The sequence below is a fragment of the Hippichthys cyanospilos genome, chromosome 17 (assembly GCF_059441005.1).
Source record: "Hippichthys cyanospilos isolate Australia breed blue-spotted pipefish chromosome 17, RoL_Hcya_1.0, whole genome shotgun sequence".
Lineage (NCBI taxonomy): Eukaryota > Metazoa > Chordata > Actinopteri > Syngnathiformes > Syngnathidae > Hippichthys > Hippichthys cyanospilos.
The window spans coordinates 13,628,685-13,650,313 of NC_142385.1; positions in this window are offsets into that span (position 1 = coordinate 13,628,685).

Consider the following 21,629-nt stretch of genomic DNA (forward strand, 5'->3'; position numbering starts at 1 on the left):
TCATGTTAAACTAACATGTTGTCACCACCCGGGTGAAATTTCAGCTCCCTAGTGTCCTCTTTCAGTGCTTGGATTGGACAAAATAGAGCATAAGACCACCTCACACTAACTCGTATAATTACTCCAATATGTTGCCTTGGCATGTTACTGTTGTGCTGATGCAGTATTTTATTTCCATTTTAGCCCATTCTAACATCTTGCCTGTTGTTCTAATGAGTAAAATCAGGAAAATAATCGTATTATTTGTCGCTGAGACCCAAGACTGCAGTTTTTACACCCTTTTGGGGTCGGAGGTGTTGGGAGAATTCTCCATTTATGACGCAATGGCGTACATCTGTTTGGCCCTGACAGATGTGTGCGATCTTTTTGTAAGGTGTCAACTGATTTACATGATGGAGTTCATCGGGGTGAACGATATTTATTAGGGTTTGAGCATGATGTGTTTTTTGAGAGAAAAAAATGGCCTCGAAGCCAGTTAGAAGCGTGAAATTTGGTGGGCGTGTATTATGAGTGGAGACAAAAAAATAAATCTCAGGGAGCCATGTTGAAAAGACACAGGAAGTGTGCCATTTTGGCTTAAAAGCCCCATTTTATGGTTTTTATTTTTGTCAGATTATCTTTATCTTTTTAAAAGCCCCCAAAGTCTTGAGTAGCCCCCCCAAAAAAACATCTCAAGGAACCATGCTTTGAAAAAGCGTAAAATATCAGACATTTTGGTTCAAAAAAGTCATAATTTTTTTTTAAAGTACATTTTTTTTTGGTCTCCTTTAAAGTCAAATATCTCTTGGAGATTTTGTTGTTTTACTCCCGAATATGAGCCATGAATATTAGGCAGATTTTTATTTGAGAAGCACTGCTGTAATCAAACTGTGAAAAAAAACGTTTTGAATAAAAACAAACATTTAAAAAAACATCATAAACTATCTTTCTTTTTTTCTCAAAAAATACAGTTTTATTCTCATAAATTTACCACTTTTTCTTCTCACGATTACTGCTTGCAAAATTGCGAAACTTTCTTTTTTTGTGTCTATAAGAGCTTTTTAAACCTTTTGTTTGGTTTAGATGAAAAAAAAAGTGTATAATGTGCAAAGTCAGGTAGAAAAATATCCAATATTAAGAACAACACCTTTACGGTCCTCACTGGAGTCAAGGAAAAGTGTCAGGTGAGATAAAAATGGTAAGTGATACGTGTGCAGCTGCAGTCTTTACGCACGTGAGCGTTTAAACCGCCGCGCTGGATTTCTTCAACAATAAAAGTGCAAAGTAGGAATGACAACGCTAGACTTGCCCATCCAAAACGTTGTATAAAATAAAATTTGAACCAACAGATCAATTCAAGACTTTCCGGAATGAAAGCAAAAAGATTCCAAAAGCATTCAAGGGTGATTTTTATTTTTTTCGCCAAACACAAGAAATAGTCCGGAAACATCTTTTCATTCCCCGAGCGTTCCGACGAGGCCGCATCAGACAAAGGCTTGACTGTAGATAGGGAGTTGCGGTTTCCCGCCCGTCAGACAAACTTCACGTGGTTTCTATTAACTCCCCAAATGCATCAAAAAAACAAACGGTGACAGCTTGAGGAATGGTCAATTCGGCCGCCGTTAGCGCAATGACACGCTAGGGATCAAGCGAGGTTGACAACGACAGAAAAATACCGCCCCCTACCTGTACATAGAATGATGAAATCGTGGTTGCGAGACAGCCAGTCGTACTGCGCGCACTTCTTCAAATATGATCATTCATCCATTCATTTTTCACCACGTCATCCAGTCATTATAACTAGTCAGTCATCTATAATCCGTTCATTGTTAGTCCAAGAGTTTTTCATCCAGTCATAAAGGCATTCTTTAATCAAGTGTAGGGCCACAGCTAATGATTGTTTTGCCATCCAACTAAGTGAAATTTCATCTGTCATCCATCCATCCATCCAGTCATAAACCATATCCATCCATCCATCATCCTCTCAAATTAAGATGCTAATTCATCCATCCATCATCCATCCATTCGACTTTCATCCAGTCATTGGACATATCCATCTATCATCCATCCATTCATCCAGTCATAAGCCATATCCATCCATCCATCCATCCATCCATCCTCTTAAACTGCTAATTAATTCATCCATCCATCATCCATCTGACTTTCTTTCAGTCATTAAACATATCCATCCATCCATTCATGCATCCATCCATCTACATTTGATCTATCATCCATCCATCTGACTTTCATCTATCATCCATCCATCTAGTCATAAACCAAATCATCCATCCATCCATCCATTCATCCACCCATCCATCCATTCATCCATCCATCATCCGACTTTCATCCAGTCATTAGACATATCCATCCACCCATCCATCCATCCAACTTTCATCCAGTCATTAGACACATCCATTCATCCATCATCCATCCAATCGTCCATCCATCCTGTTACATCTACTCTTAGAATTCAACTTCACTAATAAAAAGCCTCCACTTGACACTCCTGAAACGAGGCGCTTTGCACTTTTCCAAATCGACTTTGTTTCAGCTCGCGTTGTTTATAAGGCCGCAATAAATAAAACCCAGTTAAGCGAGATTCCATTTTAAAAGCTGGAAGATGCGCGGATTCCATTTTACTGTCCATCACTCCCCTCGTCAAATCCTGCTCAAGGATTGTAATTAACATCTGTCGCCCAATTTTCCAGCCACATAAACGAGTCCTAAACCCATGCAGTTGTCCCGCTCAGGAATAGCGTGAAATCAGTGGAGTGGATGGCGCGTTTGGACGTTTTCCCGTCGACGGCGCCTCGGAGTGATACGTCGGCCCGTCGCGTCCCGCGGGAACCCTCCCCAGATCCCCTCGCCGATGGCGCACAAAACAAATGGCAATTTTTCCAGAGCGGGACACAAAGCTTCATCCTGCCCCGTCTATTAACCCCTATCACAAAGCGCCCGCACGCCTCGCTCGCCGTTTGTCGGCGTCCCGCTGACAGACGGGAAGACGGAGCACGCAGGCGAGTTTGGGGTGGGAGGGAAGCGGTGACAGCCTTTTGGAAGGAAAATGATAAGGAGGCGTGCAGAAGAGAGGAGAGCGGTCGCCGTGAAGAATGAAGCTGCCACCGCCTGTGCCAGAAGATCTCAGACGGGACATTGCTCATCCCCGACCGAGCTGTGTCACAAAAACAATGCAAAAAAAAAAAAAATGTGAAGGACGTTAACCCTGAGAGTGCCAAATGAAGGTGAAACCGTATTTCAAAGGGGCTCTATCATAAAAAGTGAACATTTTGGAGATTTTAACTCATTCAATGCCAAGGACGTATTTTCACGTTTTTTTTTTTTAAGAGCGGTACCTTGAATCCCAGATACTTAAGTATCACATCGATACTTAAGTATCTGGGATTGATCATCCGGACTCTTTAAAAAAAACGTGAAATTTCGTCCCTGGAATTGAATGAGTTAATCATGGTAAAATGTTGATTTCTCACCCCAAAAAATGTTAGTTTGCTTCACTGATGCACTGAGACTTCCTTGCTGATACAGCACTGGCCCCGCCCAAACAGATAAAACGATAATAGGTCCTTGCATCGCTTCTGCACCGCCCCGTACCGCCTGTGCAAGAGTAAATACACACCCACCTTATCAAAGGAGATGTTCATGATTTTTACTTTTGGTCTATTCCCAGGTTTGCGATCATGGATTTTTTATTTAGCCAAGTAAACAGCAGGCTTTCATTGACCATATTTTCTGCTTTATAAGGCGCGCCTAAAAGCCGTTAGAGTTTATTGTCACATGTATACAAAAGAATCTAGCTCCGGTGCAGCGCTATGCTTGTGAGGGAGACGGGCACTCCTACAAGACACGTGATTGGCTCCTGGCACGACCATCGACCAATGAGGGCAGGAGTTGTAATATACTTCCACCCAGGAGTTGTATTTTCTACTCCTGCCCTCATTGGTTGATGGTTCTGCCGGAAGCCAATCACATGTCTTGTAGGAGTACAGGTGTTAAAAAAGTCTGTTGAAGATAGGATGTCGCCGTAACCAGTGATTTGTGATTTTTTTTTTCTTCCCTCAATTTTTGCTGCTCCGTCTTATACGGCTTCTGGTCTGAAAATACGATAGAACCATCTTTCCCGATGCTGCGAATGTCTCATGAGTCCATCACCCGTTTTGATGGAAGCCGAATTGCTTCCAGCTGCTCTGCTGAAGATTCAGTCTTGGATCAGCAGAAGTGAAATGTCAAGACGCCACAGGAGCTAGCAGATGTCGCATGTGCGACTCATTCTCACGATTGGTAATGTCTATTTACTGAGACTTACTTACACATGTTGCTCAGTGGTTCTTTGTCGTCGTCAAGACTCGGGACAGCTTTTAGTAGATTTTTTTTACAGAGTTTAGCTAACATTCAAACGCCAACCTAACTTGGCCTCTGAGCGTTTCCTTTCTTTGTCGTTTACTCCGTCTCGTACGAGAAACTGATTGGATGATATTTTTAACCTGTTTGTCCGAAGCTCCTTGGCGTATTGATCAAAACAAAACAAAACAAAACCGAAAGAATGATGAGCTTTCACCGCGACACATTTGTGTCAGACGGCGTCCGCCGTAATCTATTAGAGCACTTCAGGTCTGTGACGAGAAGGGGCATTTATCACCCCGCCCTCAACCCCGCCCCCCGCCGCTACGTCCCACTCGATCGGGTGGCGCGGCAGTCTCGGCGGAGGAATTTCAATGTGATGCATCACGACGGATGCCGTCCCTCGCCGCTAATTCATCATGTCCGCTTTGCGTTTCGGGCGCATAAACGCCGTCATTGCCGAATGTTTCACGCCGTCAACGGAGCATAGGATTGAAAACGGGTTGAAACAATAGCACTGTATTCCACTGTTTACCAGAGATTGAACCGACCGGGACTCGGTAGACGTGACTGGCGCAGAATGTGATTGGTTGCTTGCTGAGTTGACGTCTCTTTGACAATAATGAAATGGTAATCACAGTTTTGTTTTATTTGTACCTTTTTGGTATGCGGGGAGGATAAGAAGGAGGTCTGTTTTTAGCCCTTTTGACCTAAGCGGCAAGATGGAGGACATGACATTGTCTAAACAAATAAATCTGCTGAATTTTGATGGCGTCGCCTACTTCTGGGAGATAATTGGACGAAGCTTTAGCAAACGGAATCAAGTACTAAGTGGTCTTTGAGGTGTTGTCTCCATATGGGTGAAATTTCAGCTCCCTAGTGCCTTCTTTCACTGCTTTCCCTTTGATGCGAAATGTCTTTGATGTTAAGATCAAAGGATTTAAGGGATAGCAATCTCAATTACGTTAGAGCTGAATTAGAGCTAATTACTGTATTTTCTGCACTATAAGGCGCACCGAATTATAGAGCGCACCTCCAATAAATGGCTTATTTTAGACCTGTTTTCACATATAAGGCGCACCGCATTATAAGGCGCATAGAATAGAAGCTACGGTCATGGCTGGGGTTGCGCTATGCATCCACTAGATGGAGCTGCGCGAAAGGGAAGGCCAACAAAACAATCAGATAAGCCAGTCAAACTAAATAAAGATGATTTGTGAAAAGTACTCAAGAATGGCAAAACATACCTCTTGATTCCAAAAAAAAGTTTCAAAGACTATAATTATGATACAATTTAAGATTAAACTGATTTTTTTAAATCAAATTGCAACCAAAAACCTGAAAATACAATGCTGTGTTGATTTAAAAACAATTTTTGTATTTATTGCTTCAATATTGGAGCATATATGGAATAAAAAAAAAATCATACAGGGTGTTATAAATATGAATTATAAAAAATAATTTATGACGGAAATGCAGAGGTAAAAATGGAAGTTTATGCGCTGTATAAGGCGCACCGGGTTATAAGGCGCACTGTCAACTTTTGAGAACATCGAAGGCTTTTCGGTGTACGTTATAGCGCGGAAAATGCGCTAGTACATCTATAGCTTTAATTTAGCACTACGCAAAATGAAAACAGGAAAAAAGAACACTGTTCCAGGTAAAGGCACGAGGCTCCGGTTTACTGCGGGTCGTGAAAATGTGAAAAAAAAAAAAAAATCAAGTTACGAGGCGACGGGAAAAGCACTGGTAGCGCTTAATTGAAATTGTAGCGCTCTCGGGAGAGAAAAGGCGCCGTGCCAAACGCAAATCCGCTTGGCACTAAAAGACGGCGCAGTTAGGGAATCTTTAACGGGCCGCAATCCATTACGGCAAGCCATAAACGTCGCGGGGAATACACACATCATCGCGAAGTGGAATGTGAGCGCACTCTTCCTCCAGACTCATCTGCCTTTATGCGGCCATAAGACAGACTTTTATGATGACTTTGTAGAAGTTTGTCAAAGTAAAGCGCCGACTTTTTTTTTTTTTATTTTATGAGCGTCAAAGTTGTTTGAATGCCGCTGTTTCATACGTGTTAATATCAATATACAGCTTGCAGTCCCACATTTTCAATGCGGCGCTAACATTTGTTTTGCTAGCGTAATTTCTGGACTATAAGCCGCACCGGTATATAAGCCGCAGCGGCAAAAACTGAGCAAAAAAATAAATAAATAAATTATAGAAAATGGATGGATGGATATTACCAACATATCACCAATAGAATATTGAGTTGAATAGCGGTTCAAACTCTAAATCAATACTTGTTTAATTGATAATTTTAGTTGCGCAAAAAGCACATAAATAATATATACAATCGTAAATTGATATTTATACAAGAGAACTCTTATTCAGTTTATAGTCTTTCATATTTTTCTAAGACATTATTTTTAAAACTTTTTTACATCTTTTAAGTTAGATTTAATAACTCTTCCATAAATTGGCACATATAGACTGTATACCGTATTTACACATCGCAAACTTTTATATAAAATCTTATTGTTAATAATGTATTTTAAAAATCTTTTTGAGAACAGCCATTAATTCACATCTTTTCAGTTCTATTTTATAGTCGTTCCATAAACTGACTCCTTGAACGCATTTGCTTGATCGGTGAAAAAAAAAATTACAGCAAATAAGGCGCACTGGACTATAAGCCGCAGGGCTCAAACCATGAGGTAAAATTCGCGGGTTATAGTCCGAAAAATACGGTGTTTATTCCTTCACAGGGTATGCACATGCACAAGGCGGTGGTCTTATAAACATGCTAGGTTTTTAGCATTTAGCTAGCAAGTAAATTCAAACTTATTTGAGCACAGTCAAACGTAAACAATAAAAACGTTTTTTTAGGGTGGATAATTTTTGGATCGTTTTTTTCACATGGTGGCGATTCAATCTGTTCTCGATTACTCGGATAAATAATGGCGAAAGTCACAAATGTTTCTTTTTTTTTTTTCCAAAAGATACATCATTTTATATTCTTTTGGAGGGATGTGTTTGTTTTTACTGGCCTGCGATATTTCCAGCGAACAAAGCTCGGCATTCTGTCCGTTTCGCTATTTTCTAGGCGGTGTCTAAAAATAGCCGGAGTCCAGCCAAGCCGTTTGTCTGCTGCTCGTTAAGATTTAATATTACATCATGTTTTTTAATAACAACTTTTGTGCCATTCGTGGGGAGGAGGTAGGCCAATGCATCAGCTTCATGCGTGAAGGAGCCGGCCGCCGGCGCTAGATGAGCGATGCTCGCGTTTCGCGGGCATCCCGCAGAAAATCAAGCAGACGGCCATTTTGCTAATGCTCCGCACGTGCGTTGTCGCGCGTGCGTGGCATTATTCATAAAATTTTCCTGGCGGGAAGGCTCGCGTCGAGCATATTTCAGTTTTAACAGGCACCTGGATATCGTCACGTAAAAGGTTACGCTTTGAAATAACTCCGGAGCCCCAGCGTTAGCGCTAAGTCATGCTAGGCTAGCTCTCCGAAATTTTCCACTGGCTGTTCTTCCTCATCCGCACGTTGTCTCCGTCGCTGAGGTTTATCTACTGAGTTTGTTTCTGGAGCCCAGCCACGGTGACGGAAAAGACCCCCGAGATAAACACGACTTAAACGCTGACGTCTTGTTTGGCAGCGCCGCCGAGAAACGTCGTCGACACGTCTGAAGATGCCGGCCGCGTTTTAAACCGTTGCCAACCGTCATATAAAAAAACAACATGCCGGTTTTGTTTTGTTTAGTTATAGTAAAATGAATAGAATATGCTCATAACCTGTAGAGATACAGAATTTGACCATATTTGGATAAGAGGGGGTGGAGCCTAAACACAATCCATTGAAAATACATTAACAGTATCTGACAATTTTATAGGTAGCGAAAAAAATAATAATGGTGGAAATAATGGTGAAAAATGTTTTGGTCGGAAGTAAAAATTTAAAAGATGCAGGAAAAAATTGGTAAATCTTTATCATCAAGTAATTGACTTTTTTTTTCTACTGATTTTCTTTTTAATGCCCTTGTTTGTCAACGCGAATGGATTCAGACATTGGTTCGGTCTGCTTGCTTCTTTCAATGAAAATAATATGGTACAACCTTGCTGTGTGTGTGTATACATATATACATATGTACTGTGTGTGTGTATATATATATATATATATATATATATATATATATATATATTATATTATATATAATTTTGACGTACAAAAATTAGCAGCAATTTTTTCTGTTGTGGCTAAAAATGTAACGTAACCTTAAAACAATGTTTTGTGAGAAAATGTGTTTCTTTTCGGGGTCCGAAATTTTTTTAGATGCTTTTTTTGTTTTGTAGATAAAATAAATACAAAATGGAAGGAATTTAGGCTTTATTTTTTTTTTATAATCTTTCATAAGCTTTTTTTCAGTTATAATCTTCCATCCTCAGTTTGAGGCAAACAATGACTATGTTCATCGAAATGCTATTTTTTTTAAAATTTAGTTTGACAGGGGATTGGAACTGGACTGCTATGTGGTAATCAGGTCTATTCAGTGGGCCAACCAAAAAAAAAAAAAAAAAAAAACAAATCCAGAGCTGCTCCATTAATCTCCATGTGTGTGTTGTCATCGCTTTGCGTGCAGCGTATTAGAAATGGCTCTCCGGTGTCGCTGGCCAGCCGAGCCGCTGATGGCTCGGGAATGATAAGTGGACGGGTAAATCCGCGCCCGTAAAAAGAGCCGCCGCCGTTGCCGAGCATCCGGTTTCGCGTCTTAAACTGCGCTGTCATTGCACAGGTGCGGACTTTCTCAAACAACTTTCCATTGACTCCTAACTCATTCAATCCCAAAGACGTATTTTCACGTTTTTTTTTTTTTTAAAGGGACAGTGTGTAAGATTGAGACTGTTTTCCGTTCAAAAGTAATACATTTAATTAAAGTAAATTTCAAAATCTTGCAAATGAATGTGTTCCTAATGACCAACAGTATGTTTTAAATATAATCATAGGTCTAGTTATCATGAAATTATATTACATGGGGGGTGGCACTTCTCCCGAGGCGGCCATGTTTGTTATAGCTACGAACAATGGTAAATGCAGCGCCTGCAGCACCTCCTGCTGGCCGTAATGAACGATCTAAATCTTACACACTGTCCCTTTAAGGAGACCAGGAATTCAGTCACTTAGCAGTTAATTACGTTAGTTAATTAGTTAGTTACCATTAAAGGGTAACGTTGATAATTTTCCTGCTTCTTACGATTGCCAGAAAATTCAGCACTCGACGTCACTTTGGGTTAGCTACATGAAAAATCAGGTGTCGTACGAGAAGGCCCAAAATGGGCATATCACGTCATGCTTTTTCCAAAGATCTAGTTTAAGGGACTCCAAAATCATAATCACGTGATTTGAATCATCTCACAAAAACATTGTTCCTCAGTTACGGACGTTAACATTAATATTCTGAGGACACGACACTGATTGAAGACTTTCTGGACGTTTGTCTTGAAAATGCCAGTCACTAAGGTTTGTCCTTGCGGACGGACACACCAGAACTTTCTTTGCCAACGCAAGAGTATCACTAAGCAAATCTCAGGTTTGAGACTTCTGGGCCGAGCCAGACTTTTCCTGGAATTTCTGTCTTCCCATGTGGGAAAAGTTAGACTCACATGATACCAAAGCGGGATTTGTTTTCACCTTCCGTCACGTTGACGGCGTGCCCGTTCGGGACGGATCATAGCGTGCCGTCACGAGCGAGGACCTTCCCAGAAGTAAACACTTTGGGATTTTTTCACTCGAGCGTTCAGAAGGACCGTCCCGGTCCCGGGCCTCCGTATCGGAGACGTCTCGAGTTTTTCCCCGACTCGCCTATCCCAGAAGCGGCCTTTCCGCTATTTCGGAATTTTTGGTTAGCGCTGTTTACGCGGGCCGTGCCAGCTGGAGACAAGATTACGGGCCGCTGGTTTGTTTGAAATAAATGAAAAAATGTCTCCAAAAAATGAAATCTGCGCCACGTTGCATACAGCATATGCATACAGCGGTATTGTAGGAACGTTTTTGCACTAGAAAACTGAAAATTAAGGTACTTCTTAATGAAATATTTCGCTGTATGTCGTGATTTGTCTTGTGTAAATTGCTTGTTTTTGTAAATGAAAAATTTGACATTGATAGATGATTGGACAGATACGGTATTTTTCAGACTATAAAATGCGACTTTTTACTCATGTTTTGAACCCTGCAGCTTATAGTCCAGTGCGGCTTATCTGCGTTTTTTGTTTGTTTGTTTGTTTGTTTTTTTTTGTTTTTTTTTTGTCGGTGTGTGTGAGTTTTTTTCTAGTTTTTTTTTAAACAAATTTTTCATTTGGCAAATGTGTGTATCTGTTCAAGGTGTTCAATTTATGGAACAACTAGAATAGAACTGACAGCCATTGATTCACATCTGTGCTCAAAAAGAGTTAAAAAACGTCTCAATTTAATCAGAGAATGTATAAAATTTTGGGTAAATTTGTGATGTGTAAATTTTATATACAGTACACAATATATGTGATTTTATTTATGTGTTTATGATTGTCTATGAATTATGTAGAATGTGTTATTATGCTCACTAAAATAACAAAATATAAGACAAAAAGAGACAAAAAAAGCATCTTTTGAAGTATCGATTTGGATTTTCAACTGCTATTTAACTAACAGATATCCATCCATGCATCCATTTTCTATAAATATAAATAAATATCAAAACGAAGGTAAGAACGGCGGTATTGACGTATAACAAGCGTATCCACGGACGGTCGTTCCCACACAAGTCGTCGTACGGTTTTCCCTGTTCCTCGCATGCGAGATGTTCTCTCACCTCAGCCCGCCTGCGCCTTGTTAGCTTAAGTGAATTCCACCGAGCCGGAGCTTCTTTTACAAGGCCGCTAAGAATCACAGCGGGCCATAAACAGCCACTCATGCTGATCTTATGAGACGGGCCGTAAATGACTTATGAATGATGCTTCCATTTTCAGCGTTACGGCCGAAGTGACGGCTTGAACGGAGCGGCTTTGCTACCTTGTCGCTTTATAACATGTTTACATTTACTTGCCAACAAGAATAGCTTGTTAGCCGTGATCTTAGAATTATGCTTCAAATTGTGCCAGAAGATAATAGATACTTAATTTAGGAACCAAACCAAAACTTGAAATCAATTCCCGTAAATTTTCGGACTATAATCCTCTTTTTTTTTCTCGTGCTTTGAACCCTGTGGCTTATAGTCAAGTGTGGCCAAAGAAGAAGAATTATTTCATGCCTTTTGTATTCCACTATATGTTTTCTTTCTCACCACAAATTACATCTTACTAAAATCCCAATGAGTACCTTAAATATCATACTACAAACCAATGACGATTTTACTAGCCACCAGGGGGCAATTGAGATAAACAAAGGGAGACAGAAGAAGACACTATTGAAATAATGATTTCGAATTGCTATTTTTCTCGCTACCAGGGGGCACACTGCTTGTATATACACTCAGGTGTTTTACTGTTGTGTTGGTGCAGTATTCTCACAATCCAAGTGTGTTGTCTTAGGTTCAAAAATGTTTGCTGCTCCTATTTCTAAATATTCAGGCAGGAAGTCTTGATTTTGAGTTTGAATTGCTATTTCTCCCAGCACCAGGGGGGCATACTCCACTTGTATACACACTCAGGCATTTTACTGTTGTGTTGGTGCAGTATTCTCACAAACCAAGTGTGTTTTATTATGTTCAAAATATGTTGGTACTGCTCTTATTTCTAAATATTCAGGCTGGAAGTATTGATTTTGAGATGTTATTTTGCTCTCCACATGGGGGCACCCTCCACCAGTGAAGTCATTCAGGCACGTTACTGTTGTGCTGGCGCAGGATTCTAAAATGATGAATTTGTTGGTGTTATGTAGATTTTTTCCTCAATATTTGTTGTTTCGGCTTAGAATCCTGTGCTCCTTGGAATTAAAACATGAACCCAAGCTTAAGGCCTTCACCGAATGATCACCAGCACGTAACGCAAAAGATGTCATCTCTGAATTCCTTTCGAGAGTTCCACTCGGCCTTCAAACAACACGAAAGCTTGTATGGAAACGCATTCTCTCCGAGACCTATCTGTCGTCCCAGGAGGTCCTGATGGGGCGCTGAGGTCCCCTCCCGTCTGTCCTCACAGTTCAGAGGCTAAAGCAGCAAAGAAACGGGACACCGCTAGCCTTTGCCAGCTTGCGGGTTCCAGAGAGGTGGACATGCGGGGGTTAAACGGGGGCTTCGTGTTGATGAGTGGCCGCTGATTGCGCCGCAGCTGGGAACGTAACACCGAGCTGAGATCTGCTCTCCCGGGACCGCGGATTGCCTCGCAGGAGGCTACCGGGACCCCCGGACGGATGACAGCCTAACTCCCCCCCCCCCCCGCCCCCGTAGAACTGATTAAAGGCTTGACTGCTACTGGAAGACCTTCCCGACATTCCCTGAATGTTCCTCAAACACCACATACTGTAAGCTTTTTGGTCGAGTCCTCAAGAACCACAAAAAAAATCAAAATGATCGCGCAAATCAAAATGAGGATTTCTAGGAATGCGATTTGGATGAGAACAAATACAGTACCAGTCAAAACATTGGAAATATGTTCTCAGTGTTTTTTTCTTTTTTTCTAAATTAAGGATTCTGAAGTCATTATTCCGCAATTATGTTAATAATAACCGGTGTTTTGTCATCTAGATTATTTAAACACCTTTTGTCCATATAACACTTTAGCACACCTGGTATATTTTCAGTCATTTTTATGATTTGGATGATGCTGATCGCCTGGAATTTTAATTTCATAACTGTGCTTTTTCTTGCGTTAATAGCTTAAATATTTTAACCATTTAATGTGATAGTATGGCAGACATTATTTTTATTCAATATATTTTACATTTTGTTTAAATATAATTCATTAGAAAGAATAAAACAGTAATATTTTGTCATGATTAGTTAGTTTAAAAAAGGCTAACTTATGGCACCAATATCACAATTAGAAATGCGGGGAAATTGGCCTAGCTTGGTTGTTAGCATCTTGACTTAGAGAGTTACTACAAGAGTTAATAGCTTAAAAATTTTTAACCTTATAAGTGTGAGTTTACAAATTCATTTAATATATTTTACATTTCATTTAAAGATAATTCATTTAAATATAGTTTAGAAATAGTAATAGTTTGTAATGATTAGATAGTTTAAAAATACTAATTTTGCCTAGCTTGGCTGTTAGCATCTTGGCTAAGACAGTTAATAGCTTACATTTTTTACCCTCTTAAAGCGTGAGACCATTTTAATTTGGTGTTGACGAAATCGAATTTACATTTAAGTTTGATACTATCTTACAAATCTTACAAAATACATCTATTTTACATTTTGCTTGAATATAATTTACGAAAATGAATCTACAGTTATGTTAGATGAGTTGAAAAATGCTCATTTGTGGCACGGCAGCCAATTAAATGGGGACAAAATCCACCTAGCTTGGCAGTTAGCATCTTAACTAACGCGTGAAATTTGCATGCTGGGAAAAACAAAGCCTTGATGGCTATGGGTCACATTTTCACCGTAACATGACGACTTTTGCTGGAATATGCTCATTTTGTGCATTCCCCATCATGGGAAGCACGTCGCTTGATGGCGACGACTAGCGAGACGCTAATGGCTAGCGGTGTCGCGAGAAGGATAAAGAGAACGCGGGGTGGGGGAGGAAATAGGATAGGAAGGAATCCTCGCGTCTTTGACGTTGTCATCACCTTGTTCTGATTGCATTTCATCGAGCTCGCTATCGAGTTACTGGAGACTCGCCTCCTATTCTTATTTTTTTTCCATGGGAACTGAAGGACGGCGCAGTCGAGAGGATGTTTATGTGAACGTTTAGCGGCTTTTATGTGGACAGGCTCATGAATACGGCGAAGCTTTACGCGTTTCATATTGCCTGCGTGCATGCGCGCCAGCTGGGAATGACGACGTGACGCCATTTGTTATTTTTTTAATCATCTCTCTTCCATCACGACACTAACACAGCACTTGTGCCATCACATAAAGAAGACGGCCAGAAGCTCCATTTGTTTTACTTCCTCCGTTTGTCGCGATCATCTCATTTAACTGCCTATTAATATTTTTTTTTTTTACTTGCACATTGCTCCAAGGAATGCTGTCGAGCATGTATCGCTGAAATGCGTATTTATGACGCCACATTGTTAAAAAAGAAAAATCAAATGACACGACCATATTTTTATACTTTTTGTCGTCACCTTTCTCGCAAGCTACTACAAGCTGACCTTCAAGCTACCAAAATGTGGTTTCAAACCAGAGCAAGGCTTTTCAAACAAGGGGTTTAGCCTAGTGTTCATGATTTAAAGGGGCAGTAACATGAAAAGTGAGCTTTTAATTGTTTTCCAATGTTGATTTCTCACCCTTAACACTCTCAATGTGTTATTTTCCTTTATTGATGCATTTCTAAACATTAATTATTATACACCAGCCCCGCCCGAGCAGATGAAAAGCGCACTTATGAGGACAGGAGCAAGACAGTAGCAATTCGCACCTCCCCGTCCCGCCTGTGCAAGAGTAAATACACTCCAACCTTATCCACGTCTTTTGGTTTCATTTCGCTTCCAGAGCTGAGGAGAGATTTTGTTTAAAATTAAACCACTGCTTATTCTACGTCATGGCATTACATAATGGCTGTGCGCTTATGGCTGTGAGTGAGAGAGCTGCGTGGAGACATACATGTGGGGGATGGTGGGGGTGTGTGAGCGGATGCAAGAGGAAATTTCAATGGCAACGCAGGCAGAAACTGGGCCTTTAAGAAATCTAGCATTGTGAGGAATGGAGAGGTAGGGTTTGGGGCTAAGGTGAGAGTTAGTGGCCGCTTATCATGCTGTGGTGCACCGTGTGTTGTAAAAACACTGGCCATAGGAAAGAAAGCTTGGCAAGGGCAGTTGTGTTTTTTCCAGGGAGGATTTTTCCAATGCAAATCCCGCTTTGCAGAATAATCGTGGGGTTTTCTATTTGTAATAGAACATTTTTAGAGCTGCTGTCCGACGAGCTACCCAGCCAGCTGCCCTGGGTATCATAGCAACCGGTGCCGCCAAAGTCCCCCTGCTGGCTCCCAGCATGCCTCGCCTCCTCGCGACCTTCCACAATGGCCGCCGGGCGAGATGAAAAGGAAACGTCTGGCCGACAACACGAGTCCCCAAACTCGACTGCGGCGTCACTTTTTTCGTTGTGTTTTCAAAGATGCCGCGTCACGTTTTGTTTGTCTTTTATTTTCCAGTCCAGCGATGCGGGATATTGGCCACACAAAGTTTGCTCATCGTTTCCTCGCTAACATTTACGATGATCGCGCCGCCATCTGCGCCCGCCGCCGTCGTTCCCGCTGCCCGCCCGCCGCCTCGTGACGCTAATGGCGCTTTAAATCAGCCCTCGGAGTTCATTACAAGGTGACGGCAATGCGTCGCCGCGACAACGGCAAGTGGGATGGGAGGAGGGGTTGGGGGGGGGGGTGTCGTCGGCGGGGCAGATGGACAACAATAGCGCCATTTTGTGCACCTGTAGCGTGGCGAAGGACACGCCGGGATGAAAAACGTCGATGTAATGTCTTTGGTGATGACACAGAAGTTTTGGGAAAGTTGTGGAAAAAACATCGCGAAATTATTCACATGGAATAATGAATACTTCCTGCTTTGAGTTGCTTCAAACTTGAAGATGTTTTGACTACATCGCAATGCTTATTTTTTTTGTTCTCATGCTAGGAATAGAAATTTGAAATCCTGATCATTTTGAATACGTTTGATAATATAACAGAGGCCTTACAAACAGGTTGCACTGACCAAAAAAAAAAAAAAAATAAAAGATGGGTTAGGTTTTTGAATTATGAGTTTTAAAACAAGTTCAATTTCGGGTTCCAAATGTGAAATTGTGGTTTTAAACTGCAAGGGGTATGGTTTTAAATCCTGATTTCAAGACAAGGTCACAGTCTTTATTATGAATTAGCATCTCAAATTAGCTCAAATATTTTCAAATTATATCATTAGAAGGATTTGGGGTTTCAATTCAAGAAAGGATTAGGGTATTGAATGAAGGATTCATGGTAGAATTATGTTTTTTTTATAATATATATATTTAATATATATATATATATATATATATATATATATATATATATATATATATATATATATATATATATATATATATATATATATATATATTAGGATTAGGATTTCAAAACAGGGATCGGGAATCAATTTACAGTTTTGAGAATTTTTTAGGGTTTTAAAGAGGGATTTTGTCTATTTTGGAACTTTTGCTTATTGTATCTTCGTCAATTTTCCCTTGTGGCCCACTATAACACAATTGCGCTCTGATGTCACACAAACGCATCACTGTTGGTCCTCCTCCGGGTGGACCAGGTGTTCCTATTATGCAGCAACTCTTCCCTGTGACTCTCAAGCAGTCAGTCAGTCCTCCGCGATCATCTTACAGCCTGTAATTACGACCAATCATCTTGGATCAAGCGCATCTGCGTGATGGAGCCAGTAAACATCTGCTGCAGTTGTGTTAACAGGTAGTCTTCACTAAAACATGACTATGAATTTTCTTTCTTTTTTTTTTCATGGTTTTTTTCCACCAAAGTAGTCCAACTCAGATGATTGACATCTGCGGCCAAACTCACAGCCCGCAAGGCCCCGAGTGCGATTAAATTGTTTACACAGACTAGACAGCAAGGGCGGGACTGGGCGAGAGACACTTGAGGATGGGGGAAAAAAAACCAAAACAAAACACCGGGACGCTGGAGATGCCTAATTGGTATACATTCCAGTCGTGGCCTCTCCTCATGACGCGGAGATGGAACATTTTGGAACATCCAGGAATGTTGTCGTGCACGGGATGCAATATCAGCAAATCGCATGAGACTGTGGTTGGCGGAAGCATGCCAGCTCAGTCAGTGAGGGAAACATGATGACAGCCATTGAACAGGAAATGAAACCGACAGTGATATTGCAAAAAAATTGCATTTGACAATTAACCAAATAAAATAAGGCCGAAATAAATCCATCGCCCGTACCAAAATTGTCTAAAAGGTGAATCACTACCGTCAATTGCTTGTCCAAAACATGTCCTGTCACTTACCCAATAAATGTATATAATTTGCCCAAAACACGTCCAACATTTGTCAAAAATTTGGTTACGCCCAAAACCTTTTCGTCCCTTCGTCAATACACGTCTGTCCAATGCTCAAAATATGTATATTACATGCCCAAAATCTATAATATTATTTGCTCAAAATGTTTACGTTCCTTCATAAAACATTTCTGTCTCCCGCACAGAACCTTTTCGTCACTTGACCAGAACGTTTGTGTCACTTGCCTGAAATGTTTCCATTATTTGCTGGAAACATTTCCGTCACTTTCCCGAAACTTTTCCGTCACTTTCCCGAAACGTTTCCGTCACTTTCCCGAAACATTTCCGTCACTTTCCCGAAATGTTTCCGTCATTTGCTCACAACATTTTTCCGTCACTTGCCCGAAACGTTTCCGTCACTTGCCCGAAACGTTTGTTACATTCCCGAAATGTTTCCGTCACTTTCCCGAAATGTTTCTGTCATTTGCTCGCAACGTTTTTCCGTCACTTGCCCGAAACGTTTCCGTCACTTTCCCGAAACGTTTCCGTCACTTTTCCGAAATGTTTCCGTCATTTGCTCGCAACGTTTTTCCGTCACCTGTCCGAAACGTTTCCATCACTTTCCCGAAACGTTTCCGTCACTTTTCCGAAATGTTTCCGTCACTTTCCCGAAATGTTTCCGTCATTTTCCTGAAATGTTTCCGTCATTTGCTTGAAACATTTTTCTGTCACTTGCCCAAAACGTTTCCATCACTTGTTCGAAACGTTTCCATCACTTTCCCGAAATGTTTCCATCATTTGCTCGAAACATTTCCGTCACTTGCCCTAAAGTTTGTATCACTTGCCCACAACCTTTGCGTCACTTCTTCAAAACATTTCCGTCACTTTCCCGAAATGTTTCCGTCATTTGCTCGCAACGTTTTTCCGTCACTTGCCCGAAACATTTCCGTCATTTTCCCGAAACGTTTCCGTCACTTTTCCGAAATGTTTCCGTCACTTTCCCGAAACGTTTCCATCATTTTCCTGAAATGTATGGAATGGAAAATCAGAAACCTTCAGAAGGGACCACGGGTGGGAGGAGCCCCCTTCCAGGCCCGCAGCTTGAAATGGCTGCTGCATGTACTGAATACAGACAGAAACACAATACGGACAAATACAGATACACAATATAGATGACAGAAAACATATTGCGCAATATAGTGCAGTTACGTCTTGACGCAAGGCAGAGCCATTGGGTCTGTCGGTACAAGTCTATCATTTATAATCAAACACCTTCCACTCATACATTATCAACAAAACCACACATAATTAAGTTACGTACACTCAGGCGTGTAGCATTACACTCGGATGAGCAATAGGAGTATAATAAATCAGAAGACATGATTCTTCACGAGAACAGAAAACCATTTTTACTAATGTAACAAAAACAAGCTGTTTGTTTAAGTACTGTAATTTGATGTGTGGAGTCTCGTTATACAAAAACTGTTTTAATATCAGGAGGCAGCTGTGTGTTGTTGCTCGGACAGACTCTTTGTTTCTGCACCATTAGCCTCCATTAGTGGCCCGCGGTCGGCGGCGCATGGGGTACGTCCGCAGGGGGGGCTTCACGCGGGAAAACTTTTCAAAAGGTCTGGAATCCCAATAGTTGGGCTTGTGAATGCACAGGTGGCCGCTGTTGTGCACATCCGTCACGTCTGCCAAGCTCAAGCAAAACACGCCCGCGTCGCATCGCCGTGAGCGGCAAAGTAGGTGTTTTGGTGTGTGTTGTAATTTTCTTTTCAGCGACGAATCGATAGCACGCGCCTCGTTGTTGACGGAAGCCACCGGAGCGAGCGTCTCCGACTAATGGAGCCGCAACTCGCCATCTGTTGATGGTGGGACTCATCTCGAACAAAATAAACAACACATTCCACGTCGCGTTTTTAACACTTGTAGCTCTAAATGCGTGCAGGTGTAAGGTGAATGTAGCTAATTTTGTCATTTTAGCTTTTGGAATCATGCTGTGAGGATGTTCACTGTTGCAGAACAACAAAGAAAGAAACATTGACATTTTTATTCATGGGAAGTTTGTAACTCCTTCACAGACTTTGACGATGAGAGCGCCGCTGCACCACCTGGTGCCGTGGATGTGGAATTACACTTTGAACATTATGTTCCAATGACAACCCCAAAACGTTTGCGTTCTCAAAATATAGCCGTCACGTTCAAATCTGATAGAAAACAGCTTTTATTAAATGTTTGAAATATATTAGAAACATATCCATTATATGCCCAAAAACATGATTGATTAGTTTTCCCATAAAAACATCATCACATGCCAAAATAATATATTTTACTTTTAAAGCTCCCCATCCATCACCAGACTGGAACATTCCCCCAAAAAATCCATCAAATCTCTAATGCCCAGCATTACGATGGCCCTGAAGTGCAAAATCGCACAAACAATGCATCTTTTTTCTTGTGTGCGCATTTTTTCTTGAATGCGCTTGTTTATTGCATGCTTCCTTTTTCCTTTGCGCTTCTTTTTTCTTTGGTGCTTTTTCCTTCTGTGCTTTCTTTTTGTTGTCTACTCTTTTTTGTGTGCTTTTTTTCTATGATGCTTTTTTCTTGTGTGATTATTTTTCTTCCTTTTTTTTTTTTTTTTTTTACAAATATCTTTTTGCTTAGTTTGTTGTCTGTGTGATTTGCACTTCAAGGCCACTGTAGAGTATAGACACAAAATCTGTCCTTCACTGGCACACTTTCTCTCTTTCACTTTCTTTGTGTGCTTTTTTTCCTTGTGTGCTCCTTTTTTCTTGTTTGCAATTACCTTTTATTTTGCTTAGTTTTATGTTTGTGTAATTTGCACTTCAAGGCCACTGTAGACACAAAATCTGTCCTTCACTTGCACCCTTTTCTTTCTTTGACTTTCTTTGTCTGCCTTTTTTTTCTTGTGTGCTCTTTTTTTCTTGTTTGCAATTCCCTTTTTTTTGCTTAGTTTTTTGTTTGTGTGATTTGCACTTCAAGGCCACTGTATGGACACAAAATATGTCCTTCACTTGCACAAATCATATCATATACCCAAATGATTTCAATCAAAAACGGCCGAAATACGCCTGAAACATCATAGAACTTGCAAATTAATGAATACGAGCTTGTGCTGGGCTGGTTTTAGCTAATTACCCCGCCGTGCTATACGCCCAGGCCTGATTTGACAGCGCTCTGTAAACATGTGATGAATCAGCGATGAACATAATCTGTCACTGATGTGCTAGCGTGCCGGTTTCATGCTCAATTAATTCGGCTTCATAAAAAGCCATTTCCTGTGGGTTTAAAGGAAGGATGGCGAAGAAGGGAGTCAGGAATGGGGGTGGTATCGCTCTAATAGGATCAGCCGCTGCACAGAGTCGCTCCGGATGCTTCAAACCGGCTGGTTAATGTGATTTTTCCAAGTCTGGCCTCTTCGGGAGTCGCCCCAAACCGTCAAGCACCTGCATCACTTTTCATTTGGGAACAATCCACCGCCCACACTTGACCTTCCCGATTGGGGACAAGTGCTCAAGCAAACACGCTAATCAGGTTCCTCAGCTCATTGAAGACTCTGAGAAGTCAATCGTTAGCCGCTGTCTGCTCCAATTAAAGTCTTAGCGACCTCCTCCAAACGCCGCGTCGGCCGTTAATCAGCAAAGACGTTTGTTTCATCGGCGGCAAAGGGATCAAGTCCCCTTTCGGCACCTTGACCCCGGCAAGCATCTTTGACAGGATTCCTAGGATCCGGTTGCAAACGCTCGTCATCCAGCGATACCAGAACTTTCCACATGTGCGAAACCTTGCCAAAATGTGTCCATCACATGCCCAAACATGTCTGTCACTTGTCTAGCACATGCTCAAAACATATCTGTCACATTTTCAAATCGTTCCCGACCGATGCCTGAATAATTTCCACCACATGTCCTCCGATACCCAAAATGTAACTTGAGTCAAATATCCAAAACATTTCCATGACGCGCCAAAATATGTTCCCAAATGTCCAAAAACCAAGTCATTAAACCGAAACATGCCTATCGCAAGCGCAAAACCTTCCCTACCTTTCTCAAACATACCCAAAACCTTTCCTTAAAATGCTGAAAAACATGTCAAAAAAGAATTCAAATTCACCCAAAAAT